This window comes from Hylobates moloch, unplaced genomic scaffold (assembly GCF_009828535.3).
Source record: "Hylobates moloch isolate HMO894 unplaced genomic scaffold, HMol_V3 SCAFFOLD_5, whole genome shotgun sequence".
In the NCBI taxonomy this organism is placed as follows: Eukaryota; Metazoa; Chordata; class Mammalia; order Primates; family Hylobatidae; genus Hylobates; species Hylobates moloch.
In genome coordinates, this window is record NW_026652280.1 from 36,236,609 (window position 1) to 36,263,981 (window position 27,373).

Below are 27,373 nucleotides of genomic sequence, written 5' to 3' on the forward strand. Positions count from 1 at the left end.
AATTAAAAAAGCATAAAATCTATGTGCCAGCCAATCAGGAGACACCACAGGAGGTCAAAGGCTCTACACTGCTTTTCCATGAGTTCGTGAATCGTGCAGTCTGGTTACAAATTTGTTTTAAGAATCAATTGATATTTTGTACTTTCTAGGATGCTAGATGTCTTCTTTACTCATCCCTAATCATTCACTCATCATTTGCTGCATTCAGCTGCCCTAAATCCTGGTGCTCCACCAACCTAATTGGTTTTCAAGGGACTACAGATCTCCTGGAGCATTTGAAGTTGAGAGCTTTGATGGGGCCTCTGATGGTGTCTTCAGTAGTCTCTACACCAAAGAAAAGAACTACCTTTGTTTTTCATTCATTTGCATGTTAGTAAAACAAAGCTACATCTTTGGAGCAGAAGCCTGTCATTTTAATCTGCTTGTATCCTAGGAAGCTTTGCTGTATCATACATACCACTCACTCTTAGAGACAGCAGATTGAGGGAGGAAATTTCTCCACAGCCACTACTGCTTTTGCTCACAAGGAGGCAGTGTGTTATCGAAAGCTAAAAATCTATTAACACAGAAGACCCCACTGGCTTTATGCTCTTAATATGCCTAAGGGCTGAAGTGTTTCAGAGTCTTAATTTACCTGACAATGAACCATGTTATTAAGGGTGAATCACTTAGCTTCTATAAAATATAATAACAAAAGGCTAAACATTTGCTTATTAATAAACCTAGCTGTTCAGCAAATATACACCAAAATGTCCCCTATTATCCATGCTTTGCACTCAGGATACTGAGATAACAGTGATAGATATACTTCTCCCTCTTTGGAGCTTCCAACTTAGTAAAGTGGGGATCTGGAGGTTGAGAAAAATTTCATTGAGCTGGGAAGATAGAGGAACAGAAGAATGCAGGCTAAAACATGAAGGATTAGGCTGCCTTAAAAAGATATAGACTATATTTTTCTCTATGTGAAAGGAAAAGTAGCAGAATTTGAATTTTGTTGTCTATGATTTATTTACTTTTCTTAAATACAAGCCCTTGCCATGCCTTACAGAATCTGCTAAAATTCTAGCTCTATTTGTCCATTATAATTCCCCAGACTGGATAGACATACTACTCTTAGAAACTCCATTTGTTGATCTGGCACCGTAGAAATCTCATTGAGCTATTGTTTAGGAACAATGAGTTGCAAAGATCAGGAAGAAAGCAGAGGGGAATAAAGAAAAAGGAAGGAAGGAAAGAAGGAAGGAAGGAAAGAAGGAAGGAAGGAGGAGGAAGGGAGGAAGGGAGGGAGGGAGGAAGTGAGGAAAGGAGGAAGGAAGAAAAAATAAAGAGAAGGAAGGAAGGAAGGAAGGACAGACAGAAAGACAGAAAGAAAGAGGGAAAGACAAAGAAAGGCAAGAAAAAAAAGAAGGAGGAGGGGAAGGGACGGAGGAAGGAAGGAAAGAAGGAAGGAGGGAAGAAATGAGAAAAGGAAAGAAAAGAGCAAAGAAAAGAAGGGGGTTGAAGAAAAACTGGTCAAAATCCTGGCATTCATGTTTGTTTCCTTGCTGTTACAAACTCATATGTTCTTTCTCTTAGATTTTATTGTACTTTATATCAGTGCTGCAAAACACGGCACTTTGTTTTATTTGGTCATACAGTTATGACTATGGTTGTTAAAAATAGAAATTGATTTGAATTAAATTAAACAATACACTAACAATAATTAGAGTGATTTATTGTAATTTGCAAGATTGGAAAACAGAATAAAAAGGCAAAAATTATAGCCAGGTTCAGGAGAATAACAGAAAAAAAACGCAAAGCTATCATGGCTCTTTTTCTGATGTTTGTCTGTCTGTGCCTGTCTCTGCAATATTCAGCTCTCTCTGCCCTGCAGCTCTCTGTGGCAGGTTAGGTTTCTGAGACATGGATGCTAAAATAGAGTTGGGATACAAGATAATTATCAGGAATCACCTACAAAGGAAATGGGGAGAAAACAGGATTAGGCAGAGGAAAAATATTGAATTGTGACCCATGCTCAACAGGGCCTTATCCACCTTAGCTGGGAGATGTGGAGCAAGATTATCCATAAGGGTTGTCCCCCAGCAGGCACCTTCATACTCCCTCCTCACTGAGGCACAGGATTCGGACTTTCCCCAGAAATGGAAAGAACGTAACTTCAAGAAAAGGTGGCTCTTGCTTAATGGAGATGGAGCTAAGACTGATCCAGAAGGGTTAACAGGAGACTCTCAGCTGACCACACTCTCCGCAGCTGGCAGTAAGTCTTTCCTCAAAAAAAGATCTGGGTGGAGCATCTCCATGTCTGCCACACTCTGATTTTCTTGTCCTCATGGATGTATGCTCATTCCACAGCTGCTGATTTTATTCACATGCTGTCTAGTTACTCAACTGTAAATATTGGTAGACAGAAATGGTCCTTCACACTGTGTATTCCCCACAATAGAGCACTTAGAAACTACACACCCAGAGCACTGTCATTACACAAAGTGTTGTTACACTCAGGAAGCCCTAAAGAAATTCTTGATTGGTTTCTGAGTAGGACAAACTTAGTCACCACTAGAATACTTTTTTTTTTTTTAGTTTCTCTGGACAGACAAAAAGGATTCCAGTGAGAAAACATAATTGAACAGGATACTAATGAATTTAGTGGAAATTATTTTACTAGAGAACTTCAAGGGGAAAAATAATAATGGATTTTTTTATTAAAAACTAAAAACGTCTATAAGATTTTGTATTGGCAACTTCAGTTTTTGCCTTAGTTCTATGGGTTAGATGTATGACATTGTTCAAAGTAATACAGGGCAAGTGAGACCCTAAACTGGGGCTTAGCCCAGGAGGGTTCTTGGCTTCACCCAAGAAAGGATTCAGGGTGTGCCAGTGGTGTTAGACAGCAACTTCTGTTGAAGTGGCAGTGCACAGCAGCAGCAGAGGCACTGTTCCTTGTGGAGCAGAACTACCCCTTAGGTACTGTGCCCAGAGTAGCAACTCGGGGGCAGTTGTGCAGTCATATTTATACCTACTTTTAATTACATGGCAGATTATGCAGAAATTTCTAGCCATTGCCATGGAGAGGGATGGTAATTTCCAGGTGCTGTTGTTGCAATGGTAAGCCAACATGGCATTGGTGGATATGTCTTATAGAGAGGTTCGTTTTTTCTCTTCTGCTTTTCAGCTAGTCTTCATTCTGCCCCAGAGTCCAAGCCTCACCTCCAGAAATGAGTCTGACCTCATACCCCAAAGGCACTTAGAATCTTTGGGCTTGTTTTGGTTTTTTAATCTGTTAAACATTGGTAGCAATGAGATGTCACTTTTATTGTAATATTTCAGGAAATCTATAAGAGCATAGATGGTGACATGCTGGGTGTTTCAGTCATCTATTGCTGAAAATTAGATGTCTGGCCCAAACATTATTTGTGTATGTTTCTTCTAGTTTAGGACTTTTCTGATCCTAAAGAAGGAGGCTCATGTGATAAATGAATAAATAAGAAAAAAGTCAAACAACATTGAGAAGATAAGTTGAAATAAATCACTTATGATTGGCATAAATAACTACAGAAAACACATTTTTTGAAGGCTTAGGTCTTAGAATGGAAAAACTTGAGTTTCAATTTACCTTCTTCCACTGATACCCATAGCTCAGTGGCTGTGGATAGGTCACTTAAACCCTCTGAATTATTTCCCTCACCTTTTATAAGTGGTATGAATAATATCTAACATATGTACCATAACTCAAGTGAATGTTGTAAGGTTATCATGAGATTACACTGTGTGTGTGTGTGCATGTGTGTGTGTGTGTATAAGCACTTTGTAAATTCTAAAGATTAATACAAATGATAATAATTTGTTTATAATTCCTTCAGTTCTAGGTGGATAATGGATTTGCTATTTTAAATAATTTAAACCATTAATAGCTAAGTGTGAATGTATAAGACCACTTTTAACAATGACATGGAAACCTGGGATAATTTGAGGCCTTGGACAATTGAGAAAGAAGTAAGGATACTGGAAGCTTGTAAAGGTATGGAAAGTAGACCTAGGGTGGAAAGGGTTACCGTCTGATCTCCAATCTTTCTGAGATCTGTCCATGATTTCACATATTCTATCTATTCCAAGTGTGTCATTTCTTACTTTATTCTGATAGAGATTTTTTAACTTCTTTTTTTTTTTTTTTTTGAGATGGAGTCTTGCTCTGTCGCCCAGGCTGGAGTGCAGTGGCACAATCTCGGCTGACTGCAAGCTCCGCCTCCCGGGTTCACGCCATTCTCCTGCCTCAGCCTCCCGAGTAGCTGGGACTACAGGCACCCGCCACTGCACCCAGCTAATTTTTTGTATTTTTAGTAGAGACGGGGTTTCACCATGGTCTCTATCTCCTGACCTCGTGATCCACTCGCCTCGGCCTCCCAAAGTGCTGGGATTACAGGCATGAGCCACCGCGCCCGGCCTTAACTTCTTAAAATAAAATGCAATTCATAAGAGAAATGAAGTAAAATTTATCCCTAAAAAAAAAAAGCAAGCCATAAAATGAATGCCTTCTTCAAACCATAAAGTTCATTAAAGCCAACACATTCAATTAGAGCTCATTCCAAGAATCCATGATATTTTCATCTTCTTCTCAGTCATCAAGATTTTTCATGAAGCAGGTATAAACTCAGTAATGAATCAATAGTTCTGTGACTAATGGAAGAGTTGTAAAATCATTTTAATTACTGTAGTTTATAAATAGGAAATCATACAATAATGGTAAATGATAATGTTTATAATATCCTCATCCTCACCCTACGCTGTCCAACTTTGTTTCGTGATAGCAGAGCTTTATGTAAATATATAATTGCATAAATAAATGCAGATAAGATTGCTTTTTCAATCCTTTACAAAACAAAGATTAATTTTGTGAAGTAAATGAATGTTTATGGTTTAATATTTTGGATAGTCATCTTTTAGGATTTTTAGAAATGCAGTATATCTCTGTTTCTACTGATATACAATCACTTAAAGTTAATGAGAATGTTTGAACTTATCTGGTTCAACCTCTTTCACTTCCCTGAGGATAAATCTGAAACAATGGAAAGTAAGACGACTTGCCCAAACCTTACAGCTCTTTATTAGCAAAGCCTGAGCTGAGTTCAAGTTTCTGATACCAAGACCAGTGCAAAGACATAACCACCTTTGCCTTCCATGCCCTGATATGAGCAATCATATCCAAATGGTTCTGGATTCACTTACATTTATTTTTATGCCCACTAGAGAGCATCTTCTGTGTGTATTCAACAGGGCGCAACGTTCATATGGGTATGGGTCACTCTAAGAAACACGATAGAGTCATAGGCTGCAAGAATCATAGTAAAAAGAGGCCATAGAAATCATTTATCTTCTTCTATTTCATGCGTGACTCCACAAAATGGTCATATAATCCCTGATGAATCTTCTCAGAAGACAGATATTTACTGCTTTATTTCCTACGGTAAGACAGTTTTAAATATTAGTTATTCATCTGTTCAAAACCATAATATTGTGGCTGAAATTTGAAGATATTTGAAGCAGCCATTTTTCTCCCTAGCTGCTCTCCCTTCCAGGTAAACCTGAAACATAAAGCCTTGTGCTGACACATCACTGTATCTACTAACAGTCTTTAATCTCAAAATTGATTAGGTATATCATTCGTTCTACAACATTTGAGACCTTAAAAATTTACGATGACAGAGAACAAAAAATTAAATTTATAAAATGGTACAACCAAAATGAATTCACATTCTAGTGAAGGGAAAAGTTAGTTTCCTAAATACTTGCAAAATTCTTACTTAACCATGGTATAAGTTATGCACAAGTAGTTTAGAAAATGTGCCTAGAAAATCAGGAGAGGTAGGAGTTTTCAAGAAGCATGGACATTGTTACGCTCGCAGAATTAACTCAAGGACAAGAAGCAGAAGTGATATTAAAGATCACTTCCATTTGCTAATCTTAAAGTTGGAGAAATGAAGGCTTAGAGAAGTGACATTCTCAAATTTCTATAATTTCTTTGTGGTAGAACTGAAAGGAGGCTTTGATGAGAAACTGGGGTTTTGATATACTCATAAGCCAGTGAGTTCAAAGAACAGCAAGGGGTGGGAGAACGCTTCAGACCAAGGGGACTACCAGCGTGAGGCCAGGAGACAAGACTTCCCAAGATGTCACTGTCACACTGAGAAGGTAAGCCTGGTGAGGTCATGTAGCACTATGGAAGGTTAAGACTGAGATAAATGTCTACTAGTAAAAATAAGATTGAAAAATCTCAGTGCTTCCTGTTTGATCCATTTTCAACCTCCACCATCAGAAAAATCTTCTGTCTGCATATCCTCATTTATTTGCCAGCATCAATTAGATGGAATTATAGAAATGGATGTAATTGCTTTTTATTTATTGTTATTCCTCAATCAAATGGCTCTTTAGATTCACATGACAGTGTTTCTAATACATACCATGCAAAGAATAGGCGAGTAGATTTCTTGTTATTACTTTCTTAATTTTTATTATCTTGAAGCAGGAAAAGCTGGACAAGATATCACAGAAAGTTCATCATCTCTTCCTTCAGCCCTTTTATTTGTTTTCCTTTGGTTTTTATCCACTTACTTTTTTACTCATTGACATAGCAGAACTATTATTCACATCTCATAGCCGTCTTTCCTGCAGGCCTCTTTTTTTACGCACTTGCTCTGATACTATAGACAGGAGCCTCAGAGGCCAGCATCTAAGAAGGGAGGCCTGTGTGTCCCACCTCCATAGGCTTCCCGTGCGTATTGTGTGGCTGATATTCAGGAGAAAGTAAATAAATGCTACCCTCTGCTGTTTTTCATTTGTAAATAAGAAAGCAAACTCAGGAGGAATAAAGGTGAAATCCTGTCTGCTTAAAAGCAAAATAGCTATGTGAAGCCTTAAAAGCCTGTAATTTACTCAGGAGCTGAAACATATGTACTCTCAAAATAACCCAAACAAAGAAATAACCTATTTAAAAGCCATGTGGATTACAGTCTTTTAGTTCTAAATCATACCTTCCATTAAGCTGGGAAGAAACCACTTGGATATGTTTTACAGATAAAAAACAAATGTGTGCTTATGAGTCCCTTGGAAGCTTTGAGGTACTTGTGACCCAGAATCTATCATGAGGAAGAGCAGGTTTCTTCACAGAAAATAGGGGTGTCTGTTTCTGAGCAGACAATTACATAGTTAAACACAGAGAAAGACATTGGTTCCAGATGGGGGTGTTTTAAATCTGAACCAATTTTTATCATGGCAAAATGAGAGATTTTTTCAAGTAACATTCCGAAATAAAGAATTTTGGATACTGAAATACCTTGGACACAAAAATTGTCTTTCAGACTCTTTCTCTCTTCTTTAGAACCATTGCCCGAACTGCAACACACACACACACACACACACACGCACACACACACACACACACACCTGCAACCACATACAATCAAAAGAAGATAACACAACTATGGATATTGAACAGTAAATTCCTGAGATTCTTCCCTTCTAACCCTGATAGTTATGAGTCTTCTAAGGACATTCTAAAATGATCCTCACTAAAACTTGGAAATGAAAGTTTTTAAAATTAATGTATTGCTTAAACCAGGCTCTCACCATATGCCATATTTCTTACTCTAGAAGAGTTTACAGGCTGTAAGAGGAGACAGATGGGTAAACAACTTGCACTGAAGAAAACAGCAGAGTTGCAAATGCTTTAACAGGGCTTTATTCCGGAAGCTATAGACATAAGGTGAGAGGGAGCCCCTCAGGGAGACCTCTTCCCTTTCCTCATTAGAGCCTCGCCACCCACATCCCCAACATCACCACTTTCAGAGTCTCAGTCTGCTTTCTGATCTGTTTACACTGAGAGATAATTGTTGAGAAGGACGGGGGTGGAGAAAGGCTAAAAAACAAACTGTAGGAGTATAGTTTCAGGCATAATGCGATGGATAGAGCGTGCCTGTGCATGGGTGTGATGAGGGGAGGAAGCAGGCATCAGGCCCTTGTCTAGGACCCTTTAACAATTCATGCCAATGCGTAAAGCTGGTCCTGGAAGCACATATCCTGTGGCTATTTCTACTTTGGAGCAAGCACTAATTACTGTGTAACCCTCACATGTGGATACAAAACCCAGGTCCTTGTCACATTCCTCTTTGCTGAACAATTTAGGAATGTGCAGAAAATAGCCCCCATACACTCAAGAATATATCATATCTGTTGTTACCTGCTATTTACTGTTTTATTTCTCATCTACTGATTCAGCCTCTTCTTGCTGTACAGCTCGATGACTTACCGGTTTTCTGTTATTTCAGAAGTACTAGTTCTTTCTGTAGGTTATCCTTTGTTTGGAAGTTATTCAATTAGGATCTATGAAAGAGGTAGGACAAATTGACAACCTATTCAGATACAGTAACTTCAATTTGCAAACCAAAACATGGGGACTAGCAAAAAAAATTCTTCCAATAAATGATGTATTTATATGAAAATTCTTAAATTTTTATAAAATTAATTTCACATTTACTGATATATTTACATTATAAAATGATCACTAAAATGAGTATTTAAACCAATTGCGTGGTTTGCTGTACTTTTTGATACAGATGTTGAAAACTCAGTCTGCAAAATAAATATTTTAAGATAAATTATTTATTTTTATTCTAATTATGATATTCGAATTTTCAGCGAATGTCTATAGTATATGAGAAAAAATAGGTAAGGATATTTGAAACCAGCATAAATAAAAAGCTAGCTTACTTTGACTTTCTCTAAGGGAAGGAGGTAAGCAGAGTTGCAATAATTTCAGCAGTAAATTGCAACCATCTTAACTGTTTTGCTTTGTTTTGATTTTGAGGTTAACTGTCTTTAAGTTACCAAATAAAACTGTTTTGTGTTACTGCTGGTACCAAACAGATGTCTGCTTAATTAAACAATTACCTCAAAACATTTTGGAAAACTAATCATAATAGCTTTGTTTCATTTGGGTTTTTACACTGGTTTATTTTGTCTTTAATACTTCATAGGTGGCTTTTGATATGCAATTACTTTGCATATTCTTAATGACTAGGTTGCAGAATTGGGAGAAGTATAGGGAGATGAGGGATTGTATGTTGAGTTTCATGATGCAGAAGTCAAGCAAGACTTGTTGGAGCAATCCTGATCATATTGTGAGACCTCTTTGAGTGCTGCTGGAGTGCAGCACTCATTGCAACCTTGTGGGTCAATTTTTTCCCACATCTTTGCTTCTCCCAAGCATGCACACTTTCTTCCCTGGCCCTTATACAATAGAGGAGTGAAAATTAAGCAGCCTGACTTCTTAGGACATGTATCAGTCCATCTCCTTCTTAAATTTGAACTTTCTTGTGTTAAATTAATAGATACTGTTCTGTACTTCATAACCTCGTGTACACAAATCTCTAGATGGAGAATGAATACAATTAAAAATATTGATATAGCTTTAGCATTTCTCAACTTATTAGAGTCATATATGAGTATCTTAAATTTAAAAATAAAATCTATTAAACAACAGGGAAAGGATCATATTTTGAACAAATGGTTCTGAGTCAGTTCGTTATCCATTTATCCAAATAAATGAACCTTGGTCCTCAACTCACACCATATACAAAAATTAATTCAAAATGAAATATAGACCAAAATTTGAGAACTAAAACTCTAAAATTCCTAGAAAAAAAAGGAGAAAACCTTAGTGATGTTAAGTTTGGTAGAGATTTATTAACTTACGAAAATGAAAAACCAAGCCATAGACTTGAGAAAATATTTATGAAATGTATAACTGACACAGGAATTTTGTACAGAATATATAAAGAACTTTTACAACTCAATAATATGAAAGCAAACAACCCAATAAAAAAGCAGACAAAATATTCGAGTAGACACTTTCCAAAGAAGTCATATAGGTGGCAAAAATACATGTGAAAAGATATTCAACATCGTTCATTGTTAGGGAGATGTTAATTAAAACCACAGTGGGATATATTACTTTCCCATTAGAATGAAAAAATAAAAAATACTGATGATACTAAGTGTTGTCTAGAGTGTGGAGCAACTACAACATTTTCACACTGCTGGTGAGAGTATAAAATAATCCAGCCACCTCAGAAATATTTTACCTGCAATATGGCTCATCTATTTCATTCCTAGGTATTTGTCTAAGAGAAATGAAAGCATATGTCCAAACCAAGATTTACGCAAGAATATTCACAACATCTCTACATATTTGGAATATCCTGAAACCAGAAGCAATCTAACTGTTCATTAACGGGTAAATAGATAAACAAATTATGGTAAAACCACACAATAAAATACTATTCAATAATAACAAGGAATGAAACAATGACCCATATAGTGATGAGCTGGATTTGGCTAGAACTAGCTCACAAGATGTGATTGTGTGCATTTCTTTCCTACTGTGAGTTCAGAGACATCATGTTGGTAGCTTAAAATCCATCATGATGGGAATCTTTGCACCGTGAAAATCAACAAATGCTGCAGATCCCTCACACCCACCCCTACCAACACTGCCACCAGAGAGCTGATGGTTAAATATTTATAATCATGCCACTGGATGCATAAATGAAAAATGAATCTAAAAGTCATTATGATAGATGAAAAAAGCCAAACCACAGAAAGTATGATTCTATCTGTATAAAATTTTAGAAAATGCAAACTAATCTATAGTTCCAGAAAGCGTACAACTGATTGGCTGGGGACTGGGGAAGAAATGGATTAAAAAGAGGTATGAGGAAACTTTTGGAGTCAATGCATATGTTTATTATTTTAATGAGGATGATGTCTCATAGGTGTATACATGTATCAAAACTTATCAAATTGTATAATTTATGGTTGTGCTATTTATTGAATGTTAATTATACAACAATAAAGATTAAAAAATCTATCAGAGCACCAAATTATCAACTTCCTTTTACCAAATTAGACGTTGTTGTCTTCCTCAATATTTTTGGTTAACTATATATTTTCTTTTCTTTTTTTTTTTTTTTTTGAGACCGAGTCTCGCTCTGTCACCTAGGCTGGAGTGCAGTGGCGCGATCTCGGCTCACTGCAAGCTCCACCTCCCAGGTTCACACCATTCTCCTGCCTCAGACTCCCGAGTAGCTCGGACTACAGGCTCCCGCCACTGCGCCCAGCTAATATTTGTATTTTTAGTAGAGACAGGGTTTCACCGTGGTCTTGATCCCCTGACCTCGTGATCCGCCCTCCTCGGCCTCCCAAAGCGCTAGGATTACAGGTGGTTAACTGTATATTTTCTCCTGGGATTTCTGTGTCCATATATATAAAAAAAAATATACACACACACACACACATATGTATGTATGTATACATTCCCTGCATGTCCATGTAAAGTCTTCTGTACAATCTTGTTTCATGAAAGCAGTGAAAAGTCATTCTTGCTTCTTTGTACCTCCATAGCCCTGCTGGACAGCCTGTACTGTCGTTCTTGACCTTAATTTATTCAGCCTTGCATCATTTATTAATTTAGCTTATTGCATAAATATGATAAACATGATGCTACTGGAAGAATAATCAGAAGTCATTGTACAGAATGAATTTGTGTGAAAAGAATTTGGAGACTGGGCATGGTGGCTCACACAAGTAATGCCAACACTTTGGGAGGCTGAAGCAGTAGGATGTCTTGAGCCCAGGAGTTTGAGACTAGCCTGCACAACATAGGGAGATGTTGTCTGTACAAAATAAAATAAAAATAAAAATAAAAAATAAAAAAATAGCCAAATGTGGTGATACGCACCTGTAGTCCCAGCTACTCAGGAGGCTGAGGTGAGAGGATTGCTTAAGCCTGGGAGATTGAGGCTGCAGTAAGCTGTGATTGCATCACTGCACTCCAGTCTAGGTCACAGAGAGAGGTCATGTCTCCAAAAAAAAAAAAAAAATCAAACAAACAAAAAAAGAATTTGGATTATTATCTCTATCAAAAGGGTCAGAGGGTAAAAGACAGTTATTCTCCAGATGCGACTCTTGAAGAAAACAACAAATAGTCTCACATGATTGAATTCTCCAGAGCAAAGAAATGTTTCTGTTTGGTAGGATTATAGAAAATTAAATTCTTCTGGGAAATAACTGGTTTTCTAGAGTTTGAACAACAATGCACATTCTCATGGGAACATGTCAACATTGAGTAGTGTCAGGAAAAACTGGATATACAGTCCATCCTTAGTTTTTGCTTCTATTTTTCTACGAATACATCAGGCTGTCCTAAATAAAGTAAATCATGTTATTTTAAAACTGTGGATGTGTCAGTCAACACAGTGTTTCTTCAAACGGGGAAAATGACTGTCTAATTCTCGTGAAACACATGAATGATCTGAAGACAGATTTAAAAAAGGACATTTAGAAATGATAGATTGAGGGTATGAAATGGAGTTTCTGAGAAGTCGAAAAAGACTCCCATCAGCCGTACTTAACTCCACATGTTCATGGGGAAAGATGAAGCAAATAAAAAATATTGCCAAAATAAAATGACTGGCTACTTCTTACCACCTCAAACTGTTGATTGTTTAGTAAACCAATTTGTCTCCAAACTCTTATTTTTTAAACTATTAGGCCTAAAACATTGAAAATATTCACTCTGAAATTAGCTATTTTATTTTTCCTCTGTAGATAATTCAACCCATCACTTATTTTAAATAGTTGCAATGACTTTTTACATTAAATCTAATAGATATGTTTATATACCCACCATGTATATACACACTAATATACACAGTTATAAGTAGTCATATTCCCAGAGAAAACATAAAAAAATTCACTTCTCTGACACTGAGTGTAATTTAATACATGAAACTTTACTAAAAATCAATTTTTAATTTTATTCTAGGAGGTTTGATTCTCTTTCCAAATAGTTTTACCAAGGCCAGGGCAAGCAAGTAGAGAGGTGGTGAGAATAAATGAAATTAGTCAATCAAAATATTTATTGAATGACTCCCAGTATTCCTGATGTCACATCTATGCAGAGTCTATTCATATACCAAATCTTATTTTAAAGCTATTGGAAAAAGTATAAAGTAACTTTGCCACATTGTCTTGATATAAATTGTCTTAAAAGTAGCTTTTTTTCCTATGATAGAGTGTATTAAAATATTTTCATTGTACTTATACTTGTGTTTTCTCATAGAAAAGATTTGATTCTTTTTGAGCATAGAATATGGACACAGAGTGAATTTAAGTCAAATGTGGGACTGAGTTTGAGCTTAGTCTAGATATACTTGAAGTGATGGACTAACAGAGAGTGGAGAGTAGTGTGGATGAGAAGCGCTCCCACAAAAAGAGGAAAATGGTGGATCAGGTCAGTTTCACCACAGGTAGTGTTTGTCATTCTGAGAACTTTGCTGGGCCCTGGGAATCCAGAGTTAAATAAGACACAGCTTCTCATTGAAAGAAGATGAGGATAAAGAAGATGTCAATCCATGATGTTTATCAAAGGCTAGCAATGAGGTATGTTGGCCCAAGTTTTCAATTCAAGAAAGATTTTTTTTTAGAAAAAATTATTTGTGTGTTGACTCTTGAAACACGACCAAAGTTATTCAACCAAAGAAAAGCAAGAACGTTGTTCTAAGAAGATAGAATAATATCACAATAATTGAAAGCATGAAATAAGATTATAGGAGTAGTTGGATGTTATTTATATAGAAAGTGCATGGTGGGATATGGTAGAGAAAATAGATCACAATATGTCTTAACATAAGCAGTTTTGTTTTCTCTGATAAGACCCTTCAGGACTTACAAGGCAGAAATATGGATGGTTTTAGATTTATATATAATACTGTGCATTGTCAAGTCTCCTGTGAAGCAAAGCAGGATAGCTCAAGTGAAGCACATGTTTTTTGTGTTGGATATAGTTTGAAATGCCATTGCCAGATGAGATTGGAGACTAGTTGATCAAAGGGCTTGAGGACAGGTTCTCAGAATCAGGGTATATTTTTACCATTTTAATCACCTGCTCATCACCCACTTGGTGAGAGTGAGAGTCCTGGCTGTGGGGATGGCCAAATGTGTGACATCTGACACTGGACAGATAAGATAGATAACAGTTTATTGGTCACATATACTCACAGCTCAGGGGAGGAAGACACTATATAGGCCACACATGAGTAGCACCTAGGAACAGAGTGAACAACCATGGACTGTAGGGAACAGATATTGTATTGTCAAGAGGGTGAGATGACTGCTGATTCTCACAGGTGGATGTGCTTATCTTGTTTGAATAATTCTGTGGGGTGACAGAGAACTGAAACCCAGTCCTCCGAGATCAGCCAGACTGTGCTGATCACTTGACAAAGAGGGTTATTTGGCTAGGGGACTTTATCCAGGGGGACAGAGACAGAGGGAACTTGGGGTTAGGTCATCCAAGACTTTCCCAGATTTAGATGACAAGGCTGCACATAATATTGTAGATTTAATTTTAGACCTTACTTCACAGTTACGTTTCCCCCACAGTGAAGATCACAATCATCTCTAACATTTATTGGCCATTTTCCATATGTCAGGAACTTGTTCTAAGGGTTTCACAAATGCTATTTCTTTTAATTCTCATAAAACTTTTTGAACTAGAAACCATGTGTCTTCATTTTAAATACAAGAAAACTGAAGCATACTAAGATTATTTCATTTGCTCAATTCACAGTTAGTAGATCTTAGAACCAGGATCTGAACAGCAGATTATTTAATGCCAATGTCTTCAGAATACATATGATGCATTATAATAGAAAACAATCATTACTCAATGATTAATGCTTCAATTATATCTCGCACAGATATGAACTAAAATGCCAGATATGCTCTAATTCTTAGGACAAATTCAAATGTTTTTTTTTTTTCCCTACAGGAGTTACTTTGGACTTTGATTCTAAATCCTCCTGTATATACATTCACTGCCCCCTGACTTTAATGATACTTCACTGGAAATACGTAGAAGTATTTGTAGTAGAAAAATGTCTAGGAATCATTTTTAGCACTGCTACCAAGAGTAAAACCTAGCATAAATATTTTCATTATTGTTGACTATAGCTTCCTCACCTGTCAAATAAAGAGGCTGGATTAATTGACCTCTGAAAACATAGACAGGGCTCAGGCCCCTCACTTATGAAGAAGGCAAGCCCTTTCCCTCACAGAGCTTATGTCCTGGTTATTAAAGACAATACATAGGTAAAAAGTAATATAATTTCAGATAGTTATACATGCTACAAAGAAAATTCATAATAAGGCCAGAAGTGGTGGCTAACACCTATAATCCCAGCACTTTGGGAGGCCAAGACTGACAGATCATTTGAGGTTAGGAGTTTGAGACCAGTCTGGGCAACATGGTGAAACCCCACCTTTACTGAAAATACTGGGCAGGGTAGCACACACCTGTAATCCCAGCTACTCGTGAGTCTGAGGCATGAGAATCGCTTAAACCCCAGGGGGGCAGAGGTTGCAGTGAGCTGAGTTCGTGCCACTGCACTCCAGTCTGAGTGACAGAGTGAGACACTGTCTCAAGAAAAAAAAAAAAGTAAGAGATAAGAAATAAAAGAAAACTAATAATGATAAAAGGGCAACTAGAGGGGAAGAATATTTCAAACAGAGGAAAGAAGAAAAAGCACATGATGCATGCCTGAACTGCAAGAAGACCAGTGGGATTGGATCAAAGTGAACAATATGAAAAACAGGCTCTGGGGAGGCAACCAGGCACCAGACCAGGCAGGCAAGAGACAACTTTCAAATTTATGCCTTGATTATTTCTAGAAGGATATGTCCCATTTTTGGAAATGTTAGATATAGAAAAAATGTGAGAAAAATATGAAATTATCTGAACTGAAGAGTTCATGGTATAAAGAAGCTAATTTTTGTGGTGTGCATGCTACATCATCCAAGATGGAGTCAGATTCTACTTGGTGGAAGTGTGACACCAGTCACTACACATTGATATAGCACAATGTGGGCATTAAGACAAACAAGCAGACGAAGAATCAACATCAAGAAAGATAATATATGACATAGTTCCATCATTTGGGGAACTCATAAGGTCACTGGTGATATTTACAATTTCAGTTTAAAATTACAGACCAAAGTTAAATTGCACATTGGTTAGGGAATAAATGAGACAAGAGAGAGAGAAGACAGTGAGACTACTCTATCAGGAGGAGACTAATATATTAAAGGAAGAACAAGTCTGGTTGGAAGAATGAAGTTAATCATAAGATTGATGGGAATTTATAAATGTGGCAGACATTTAAACATATTTTATTCAGAGGGTATCAATAGGAAGAGAGAAACGGAAGCTTCCAAAGAGATAGGGTAGTCATTGGAAAAATGTCTATATTTTAGTCTAGGTGAACAAAAACAACAAAAAAGAATGAATGAACAAAAGTCTAAAGGGGATTTTACAAGAATAACAGAGGTGTGGCAAGGGATCTGAAATATTGAGTAGACAGCAGAGGCACTGGTGTGGGAGTGAGAGTGTGAGTATAGGGACAATAAAGCCTAAGTGCAAATATTAGAAGGCTAAAGTCTAAGACTTGGGAGAAAAATGAGTTAGCAGCAGGGTGGGCTGTTATTTTTCTAGGAGCTGAACAGGATTGCTTTTTTTCTTACCCTGCATTACAACTGTAGTATGAATCATTTCCTGTCACCGCTGTGGTACACACTTGCCTCCTGTTGTACTATGCCTGACAGCCTTTAGACTGGCATCCTCTTCAGACTGTAAAAGATCTGGGGCTAAACACAAAAATAGGAATCTAGATTAAAAGAGAGGATGACTTGATTCCATAGCTTTTAAGTCTGAGCAAGAGTGATAACAGCCCCTGCTCTCATGGAATCGATTTATTTTTTCCAAAGCCATCACACCATGAAATTGGGTTCAGAAACAGGAAGGTCAAGAGCAAAGCTCCTCAGAGTGTGGTCCATGGGCCTACATCAGTTCAGGAACTGTTTGATATCAATTGGCAATGACCAGTGGAATTGAGAGTGAGCAGTAATATTTGGATCACTTTTTAAGATTAAATTTTTAATTACTAATTAAATATAGTAATTAAAAATGGATGCTTGATTTCCTTTTTCAGGTCTGTTGTCTTTGCATTTTATTTTTCTATATTGTTTTTTATTGCACTTTTCATAACTAGCCATCATAACAGATTGAGAAAATAAATAAACTGGTTCTTCACCATGGGTATGGTGGTTTAAGAAGCATTAGCTTCTCACCAGTATCAAGCAGGTTTTTGGTAGGAAGCAGACTCTGCATTTCAGGATTGTAGAGCTTATACCCTGACTAGCTCTCCCACACTTCATGAAATACAAGCCCTCCATGTAATGTCATGGACTCTCCATTTACACTCCTAGGCTGTTGTGATGGTTAAGACTGAGTGTCAACTTGATTGGATTGAAGGATGCAAAGGATTGATCCTGGGTGTGTCTGTGAGGGTGCTGCCAAAGAAGATTGACATTTGAGTCAGTGGGCTGGGAAAGGCAAACCACCCTTAATCTGGGTGGGCACCATCTAATCAGCTGCCAGTGTGGCTAGAATATGAGGCAGGCAGAAAAATGTGAAAAGACTAGACTGTCCTACCCTCCCAGCCTACATCTTTCTCTTGTGCTGTGTGCTTCCTGCCTTTGAACATTGGACCCCAATCTCTTCAGTTTTGGGACTCTGACTGGCTTTCCTTTCCCCTCAACTTGCGGATGGCCTATTGTGGGACCTTGTGATCACATGAGTTAATACTTAATAAAATCCCCTTCATATATATATATATATATATATACACACACATATATATATACACACATATATGGATATATATAAATGATATATAGTGTGTGTGTGTATATATATGTGTGTGTGTATACACACACACACACACACACACACACTCTATTAGATCTGTTCCTCTAGAGAACCCTGACTAATACAGATTTTGGTACCAGGAGTGGTTCTATAGAAACAGAATGTTAAGGATGGAGTTCTTTCATTGCCTTTGAATTTCTGGAGTTGGCTGATTAATATGATTAAACCCCAAAATGCTAAGGACTCTACTTCCAATAGTATGGAGAACACTGATAATCCTTGGTGTGAACTGTTTACAGCGTTATGCAAAATAAATGAATTTAACACTCCTGATTCCTTGCTCATGAGAGGCAAGGAGTTTAGTGACTCTATACATAATACCTTTGACCATCTATGGAGAACCAAGGAACATAATGAAGCTGGTTGGTTGTTCCTAAGTCCAGTGGACAAAGTGATGAAAGAAAATGACGAACTCAGGGCTTCTATTTCCCAGCTTCAGAAGCGGATATTGAGCCTCAAATCTGCTAAGATTGCCCTGAGTGACAGTTTTATCTCCTGTAAAGAAAGAGTTGAAATTGTGGAAAAACAGCCACAAGCTCTTATCATGTGAGCGGCTGACCTGCAACAAAAGGTGCATGCACAGCCTTGCCAGGTGTCTACTGTTAAAGTGAGGTTGTTGATTGGAATAGGATGGGACCTTGCAACTTGGAATGGGGATGTGTGGGAGGACACTGTTGAAGCCGGGGACACCAAGTTTGTAAATTCTGATGCTTCCTATCCCCAGTAGTGGCAACATCCCCTCCCCAACCCATGATGCCATCAGCCTTTCCACCTTTGTCTGAGGAGATAAACATGGCACTGCCTTAAGCAACAATGATGGCCTCCTCCCCTGAGGTAGTTGCCAGGCAAGATAATGTTGATTCTCCTCAGGAGCCTCTGCTAACACCCCTGTTTGTTTCTAGACCTATTACTACATTAAAGTCCCAGCAGGCCCCTAGAGGTGAGGTTGAGAGTGTGACTCATGAGGAGGTGTGCTACACTTGAAAGTAACTGCTTGAGTTTTCTAATTTATATAAGCAAAAATTGGGAGAACAGGCATGGGAATGGATATTAAGGGCATGGGATAATGGTGGAAGGAACACAGAGTTGGATCAGACTGAATTTATTAATTTGGGCCCACTAAGTAGGGACTCTGCATTTAATGTTGCAGCTCAGGGAGTTTAAAAAGGTTCTAATAGTTTATTTGCTTGGTTAGCTGAAATATGGATTAAAAGATGGCCCCCTGTGAGCCAGCTGGAAATGCCTGATCTCCCTTGGTTTAATGTAAAGGGAGGGACCCAAAGGCTTAGGGACATTGGGATGGTGGAGTGGATTAGTCACTTTAGACCTACTTATCCCAGCTGGGAGAGTCCAGAAGACATACATTTGGCCAAAGCCTTGTGAAATAGATTTGTGAGGGCAGCACCTGCATCTTTGAAGGGCCCTGTAATTGTTCTCCTCTGTATGTCAGATCTAACAGAGGGAATCGCAGTCACTCAACTACAAAATTTAAATAAAATGGGAACAATTGGATCCTGAGGTGGCAGGGGCAAAGTGGTGGCACTCAACCATCAAAGGCAAGGTGTGCTTAGCTACAGTAATGGACAGCAGAGGAAAAACATCAATCAGAATAGTCTGACTCATGTAGAGCTCTGGCATTGGCTAATTACTCATGGTATTTCTAGAAGTGAAATTGATAGGAAGCCTACTAGATTCCTACTTAACCCTACTTAATTTATATAAGCAGTAAACTGGACAAAAGACTAATTTGAATTATAAAGACAGAAAAATCATGGCCCCTCAATCATTTTCAAGACTTGATCCAGTTTGCATACCCAGAACCCCTTGAATGATGGGGAGGCTGGGTCCCCTTGAGGAAGGACCCCACTGCACTACTGACAATTTAGGCTCTTAATCTTTCTCTCACCCTTCCCCAAAGGGAACTCTGGCTTTTTAGTAGGATAACTGTGCACTGGGGAGAGGGAAATGATCAGACATTTCAGGACTACTGGATACTGGCTCTGAGCTGACACTGAGTTCAGGGGACCTAAAACGTCACTGTGGCCCTCCACTTAAAATAGGGACTTATGAAGGTCAGGTAATTAATGGAGTTTTGCTCGGGTACAACTTACAGTGGGTCCAGTGTAAGACTGGTAGGGTGAGGGCTACTATGATGGGAAAGGCCAAATAGAAGCCATTAGAGCTGCCTCTACCTAGAAAAATACTAAATAAAAGACACTATCACAACCCTGGAGGGATTGTGGAGATTAGTGCCACCATCAAGGACTTGAAAGATGCAGTAGTGGTGATTCCCACCACATCCCCATTCAATTCTCCCATTTGGCCTGTGCAGAAGACAGATGGATCTTGGAGAATGACAGTGGATTATCATAATGTTAACCAAGTGGTGACTCCAATTGCAGTTACTGTACCAGATGTGGTTTACTGCTTGAGCAAATTATCACATTTCCCAGTACCTGGTATGCAGCCATTGACTTGGCAAATGCCTTTTTTTTAATTCCTGCCCATAAGGCCCACCAGAAGCAATTTGCCTTCAGCTGGCAAGACCAGCAATACACCTTTACTCTCCTACCTCAGGGGTATATCAACTCTCCTGCTTTGTGTCACAATCTTATTTGGATAGATCTTGGTCACTTTTTGCTTCTTCTGCAAGATCACACTGCTCAATTACATAGATGACATTATTCTGATTAGATCCAGTGAGCAAGAAGTAGCAAACACACTGGACTTATTGGTGAGACATTTGTGTGCCAGAGGATGGGAAATGAATTCTACTAAAATTCAGGAACCTTCTGCCTCAGTAAAATTTCTAGGGGTCCAGTGGTGTGGAGCCTGTCGAAATATTCTTTCTGAGGTGAAGGCTAAGTTGCTCCATTTGGCTCCTCCTACAACCGAGAAAGAGGTACAAGGCCTAGTGGACTTCCTTGGATTTTGGAGTCAACGCATTCCTCATCTGGGTGTGTTACTCTGGCCCATTTATCAAGTGACCTCAAAGCCTGCCAGTGAACAGCATAAGACTCTGCAATAGGTCCAGGCTGCTGTGCAAGCTGCTTTGCCACTTGGGCCATATGACCCACCCAGCAGATGCAATGGTGCTTCAAATGTCAGTGGCAGATAGGGATGCTGTGTGGAGCCTTTGGCAGGCTCCTATAGGTGAATCACAGTGGAGGCCTCTAGGATTTTGGAGCAAGGCCCTGCCATCTTCTGCAGATAACTACTCTCTTTTTGAGAGACAGCTCTTGGGCTGTTACTGGGCTTTGGTGGAAATTGAATGTTTGACTATGGGTCATCAATTCACCATGTGACCTGAGCAGCCTATCATGAACTTGGTGCTTTCTGACCCATCTAGCCATAAAATGAGTCACACACAGCAGCATTCCATCATCAAATGGCTCAAGCAGGTCCTGAAGGCACAAGTAAGTTACATGAGGAAGTGGCTCAAATATCTGTGGTCTCCATTCTGGTCATCCTGCCTTCTCTTCCCTAGACTACACCAATGGGCACATGAGGAGTTCCCTATGATCAGTTGACAGAGGAAGAGAAGACTAGGGGCTGTTTCACAGATGATTCTGCATGATATGCAGGTACTACCTGAAACTGGACAGCTGCAGCACTACAGCCCCTTTCTAAGACATCCCTGAAGGACAGCAGTGAAGGGAAATCTTCCCAGTGGTCAGAACTTTGAGCAGTACATCTGGCTGTACACTTTACATGAAGTAGAAATGGCCAGATATATGATTATATAGTGATTCGTGGGCTGTAGCCAATTGTTTGGCTGGATGGTCAGGGACATGGAAGAAGCATGATTGGAAAATTGGTGACAAAGAAATTTGGGGAAAAGTTATGTGGATGAACCTCTCTGCATGGTCAAAAACTGAAGATATTTGTATCCCATGTGAGTGCTAGCCAGTGGGTGACCTCAGCAGAGAAGGATTGTAATAATCAAGTAGATAGGATGGCCCATTCTGTGGACAACACTCAGTTTCTTTCCACAGCCGCCCCTGTCATCGCCCAGTGGGCCCATGAACCAAGTGGCTATGGTGGCAGGGATGGAAGTTACACGTGGGCTCAGCAACGTGGACTTTCACTCATCGAAGCTGACCTGGCTATGGCCACTGCTGAGTGTCCAATTTGTCAGAAACAGAGATCAACACTGAGCCCTTGTTATGGCACAATTCCTAGGGGTGATCAGACAGCTACCTCATGGCAGGTTGATTATATTGGACCTCTTCCATCATGGAAAGGGCAAAGGTTTGTCCTCGCTGGAATAGACACTTACTCTTGATCTGGGTTTGCCTATCCTGTGCAGAATGCTTCCACCAAGACTACCATCTGTGGACTCACGGAATGCTTTATCATGGTATTCCACACAGCATTGCCTCTGACCAAGGCACTCACTTTACAGCTAAAGAAGTGTGGCAGTGGGCTCGTGCTCATGGAATTCACTGATCTTACCATGCTCCCCATTATCCTGAAGTAGCTGCATTGATAGAACGGTGAAATGGCCTTTTGAAGTCCCAATTACAATGTCAACTAGGTGACAATACTTTGCAGGAGTGGGGCAAAGTTCTCCAGAAGGCCATGTATGCTCTGAATCAGCATCCAATGTATGGTACTGTTTCTCCCATAGCCAGGATTCACGGGTCCAGGAATCAAGGGGTGGAAGTGGAAGTGGCACCACTCACCATCACCCCTAGTGATCCACAAACAAAATGTTTGCTTCCTGTTTTTGTGATATTACTTTCTGCTGGCCTAGATGTCTTAGTTCCAGAGGGAGGAATGCTGCCACCAGGAGACACAAACAACAATTCCATTAAACTGGAAGTTAAGATTGCCACCTGGACACTTTGGGCTCCTCCTACCTTTAAGTCAACAAGTGAAGAAAGGAGTTACAGTGTTGGCTGGGGTGATTGACCTGGACTATCAAGAGTAAGTCAGTCTACTAGTCCACAACGGAGGTAAGGAAGAGAATGCATGGAATACAGGAGATCCATTAGGGTGTCTCTTAGTATTACCATAACCTGTGATTAAGGTCAATGGGAAACTAAAACAACCAAATCCAGGCAGGACTACAAATGGCCTAAACTCTTCAGGAATGAAGGTTTGTGTCACTTTACCAGGAAAAAACCATGACCTGCTGAAGTGCTTGCTGAAGGCAAAGAGAATACAGAATGGGCAGTAGAAGAAGGTAGTCATCAATACCAACTATGACCATGTGACCAGCTACAGAAACTAGGACTATAATTGTCATGAGTATTTCCTCCTTCTTTTGTTAAAAACATGTTTGTGCATGTATACACTTGTACTAAGAACATATCTTCATCTCATTTCCTTTTTCTTTTATCATGTGACATAAAATGTATTGACTTTGTGTTAGAATTTAAGTATTGTTAACATTTTGTAATAATATTTCAGTTCAGTATTGGTGCATTGCTGGTTGTATGAAGGATAGCTGTATTATGTTAGGTGTAATTATGAACTTATTATTGTCTTTGTTTGAAGATTATGTGTGATATCAGGAGATGTTCCATAAGTTCAAGTTGACAAAGGGTGGGCTTGTGATGGTTAATACTGAGTGTCAACTTGATTGGATTGAAGGATGCACTGTATTGACCCTGGGGTGTGTCTGTGAGGGTGTTGTCAAAGGAGATTAACATTTGAGTCAGTGGGCTGGGAAAGGCAAACCCACCGTTAATCTGGGTGGGCACTATCTAATCAGCTGCCTGTACAGCTAAAAATAAAGCAGGTAAAAAAATGTGAAAAGACTAGACTGGCCTAACCTCCCAGCCTACATCTTTCCCTTGTGCTGGATGCTTCCTGCCATTGAACACTGGACTCCAAGTTCTTCAGTTTTGGGACTCCGACTGGCTCTCCTTGCTCCTCACCTTGCAGATAGCCTATTGTGGGACATTGTGATTGCTTGAGTTAATACTTAATATATTCCCATATATATATATATATATATATACACATACATATATAATGAACTTATTATTGTCTTTATTTGAAGATTATATATGATCTCAGGAGATATATATATATGGGCGTTTATTAAGTATTAACTTTATATATATATATACACACACATATATATACACACACATATATACACACACACATATATATACACACACACACATATATATATATCCTATTAGCTCTGTCCCTCTAGAGAACCCTGACTAATCCAGCTGTTGATTGGCATAGAATTCTGTGAATAATAGAAGTCTCTCAATAAGAGGATGCTTATTAACAAAAAATATCACCTTTTTTTAAACTACAGAAATGGAGCTCAAGAAGATATTACATATTAGTAGCTAACTTCACTAACAATTCAAAAATAAATTCACTATTATTTACTGTGACCGACAAATTTAGATAGATATCATTGCCTATAAGATTTGATTTTGAATATTTTTAATGCAAATAATATTTAGCTTTGGGTTACATATGAAGTCTATTAAATATCTCCTTTATAAGACATATGAGTACAAGTAAAGTGAGTCCACGAAGATATAAACACTAGAAAATACTAATGCATTTGAATTACATTATTCTGAAAATATTATCATGCAAATAACTATTAATATTTATTATTTATTTGAATGAACTACTTTTACTGTTAGATGAATGAATAAGACTACTTTTTATTTGTAGAAATTCTATGCAGCAAATTTACCCAGAAAGCCAAGTTTCAATTCTCCACATCATATAAAGGACCCAGGTAACAAGTGATTTAACACTAAGACACATTAAGATATAAATGATTTAATTTTAGGACACAATGTTATAATAAAAATATGAGGAGGTTAATACTTAATGAGAAATGATAAGAATGCATATGACCAGGTTTAGGACACCTGCCTCAAAATATGGCACCTCGGCATTTGAGGAAACAGCAAAAGCAGGAAGGTCTCTCTGACCTCCTCTCACTTCTTCTTTCACAAAGGGTGGGATGAAACCTAGCTGACCTTCCCTTGAAGCATGTCATAAGATTCTCAAGCCACACGTGCCCTCCCTATACCAGGAAAAAGGGAACATTTTTATCTCTGAAAACACAAACACAGAGAAGTATCTGAACAAACAGGTTTTGGTAAGTTCCCCTCAGTTTAATACCATTAGATTACACTCTTTTGTCCTTCAATCCTTCTGTTACAAGATTGTCCATAAAAATGCACATATTCCCCTGTTTCTTTAGGTCTTCATTTCTGAAACTTCCTGTGTTATGTAAAATATGTTTACATGATTTTTTATTATTAATCCATCTTTTGTTATAGAGGTCTCAACCATGAACCTTGCAAGGGGTGACACAATAGATTATTACTTTTCTCTCCAACACACAGCACATTGCAATAACAAAAACAATGCCTGGTTGTTGTTTTCTTGATTGGCTGTAGAGAAATATCAAATTAGTTCTCTAGGTGGCAGCAGCAGTCTGAAGACTTGTTTAGGAAAGAATGTCTGCAAATGCCCAAGGAAATTCTAAGACAAAATCATTTTTGAAAAACAAGCTTTCTCTTTTTCATGTCTAAGAGACATTAGAATTTCTTGACTGCACAAACAATCTTTGGATTGTTTTAAACCAATTGGGTAATGGAATAGAGAGCTAATAGCCACAACAAAATTGTAGCAACTCAACTGTCTATGTCTTCTTCCTTGTCTAATATTTTATTTTAGGCAAAAAAGGAAGGTACCAGAGAATGCAAATATATTCTCTCCTTGTGGACCATGTATACCTGAAATTGTACCATAAAAATCCTACTCGTATTTTTTAAAGACCTTGATTGTAGTTGAATAAACATTTTCTTTAGTAATTTAATATTTAATGGACAGGATAGGTATCATATCTATAAGCTTAGAGCTGGAGGATGCATTAAATTTGTTATCCTGCCCTCTTCTCCTTACTTCTATTCTTTCCTCTGCTGAATTTTTCTCCTTACTTCTCACTTCTTCCACCATTTTCTCAACACCTCCTTTCCTTTATTGTTTGGTATTCTGTATTGAAAATAATTTCCTCAATTATGAATATATAAGGCAGGATGAAAATATTTGTAGTTTTAAAGCTAATAAGACAAATTTCTTTGCTGGTAATTTTCCTAAAAAAGGAGGTTGGGAGAAAAAATAAAATTTATTTTAAACCTATAAACTTTTTCTTAAGGAAAAACAATTTTCTTGCTAATAAAAGGTGAAGTCTGGAACTAGTTTATAAGGAAGAAAATATAAAGATTAGAAATACATAATAAATTATACTTACTTGGCAGGGGAAAAACAATGATCAAGAAATATATAATAAATTAATATCATTTTGGTTTTCCATGGGCAATCTAGGAGACAGAGTTTCAGGAGCCCAGACCTCAAATAAGAAGAAGTTGGGAGAAACCTCTTGCAAAGAAGGGGACTAATTTTTATTTTCTTTTTTTAATTTAATGTAATTTTTTTATTATTATACTTTAAGTTCTAGGGTACATATGCACAACGTGCAGATTTGTTACATATGTATACATGTGCCATGTTGGTGTGCTGCACCTGGTAAATCATCATTAACATTAGGTATTTCTCCCAATGCTATCCCTCCCCGCTTCCCCAACCCCACGACATCAGTGTGTGATGTTCCCCTTCCTGTGTCCAAGTGTTCTCATTGTTCAGTTCCCACCTATGAGTGAGAACATGAAGTGTTTGGTTTTCTGTCCTTGGGATAGTTTGCTCAGAATGATGATTTCCAGCTTCATCCATGTCCCTACAAAGGACATAAATTCATCCTTTTTTATGGCTGCCTAGTATTCAATAGTGTATATGTGCCACATTTTCTTAATCCAGTCTATCATTGATGGACATTTAGGTTGGTTCCAAGTCTTTGCTATTGTGAATAGTACTGCAATAAACATATGTGTGCATGTGTCTTTATAGCAGCATGATTTATAATCCTTTGGGTATATACCCAGTAATGGGATGGCTGGGTCAAATGGTATTTCTAGTTTTTCATTACATGGTGACAGTAGAAACTTAAGAAAAAAATGTCAGTTAAAAAACCACAAACTTTGTGTTAAGACAGTAGGAAAGGAAAATGTTAAGTGTTAAGACAGAAAAGAAAATGTTTCTCTTACAGAAGCTTTTACCTGAGATATCAAAAGTTTCTTTTGGATTTCATCCCAACCAATTATAATCTGCTGAAGTTTATATTGGGTCATAAATTTTGACCCTAAGACACCAGACTCTTACTGGAACTAACAAGATTTTCCTGAGCAGGGATCAAAGAAATTCTTTTAACCAACTGTATACAGACTGATGAACTCATCCTGTCCTCTCTGTTATACTAGTTTCAGTTCCCAATTATCATAATGCCTGTGAACTCCTCTTCAGTTCTTTAAGATGTTTGAGCTTTCCCCTCATGGAAGTGCTTAGCAGAATTTAATCATTGGTGGGTATTTCCTCCCCTGGCACAATTAAAGTTGACTCGGCTTTGGAATTTTTAGCTGTATTTTTGTTATATATATATATATA

At 38.1% G+C, this 27,373-nt stretch overlaps 1 pseudogene; it reads left to right on the forward strand.

Annotated features, from left to right (window-relative positions):
* Positions 1-2,010: 2,010 nt before the first annotated feature.
* Positions 2,011-27,373, forward strand: part of LOC131383562 (uncharacterized) — a 117,050-nt pseudogene continuing 91,687 nt past the window's right edge.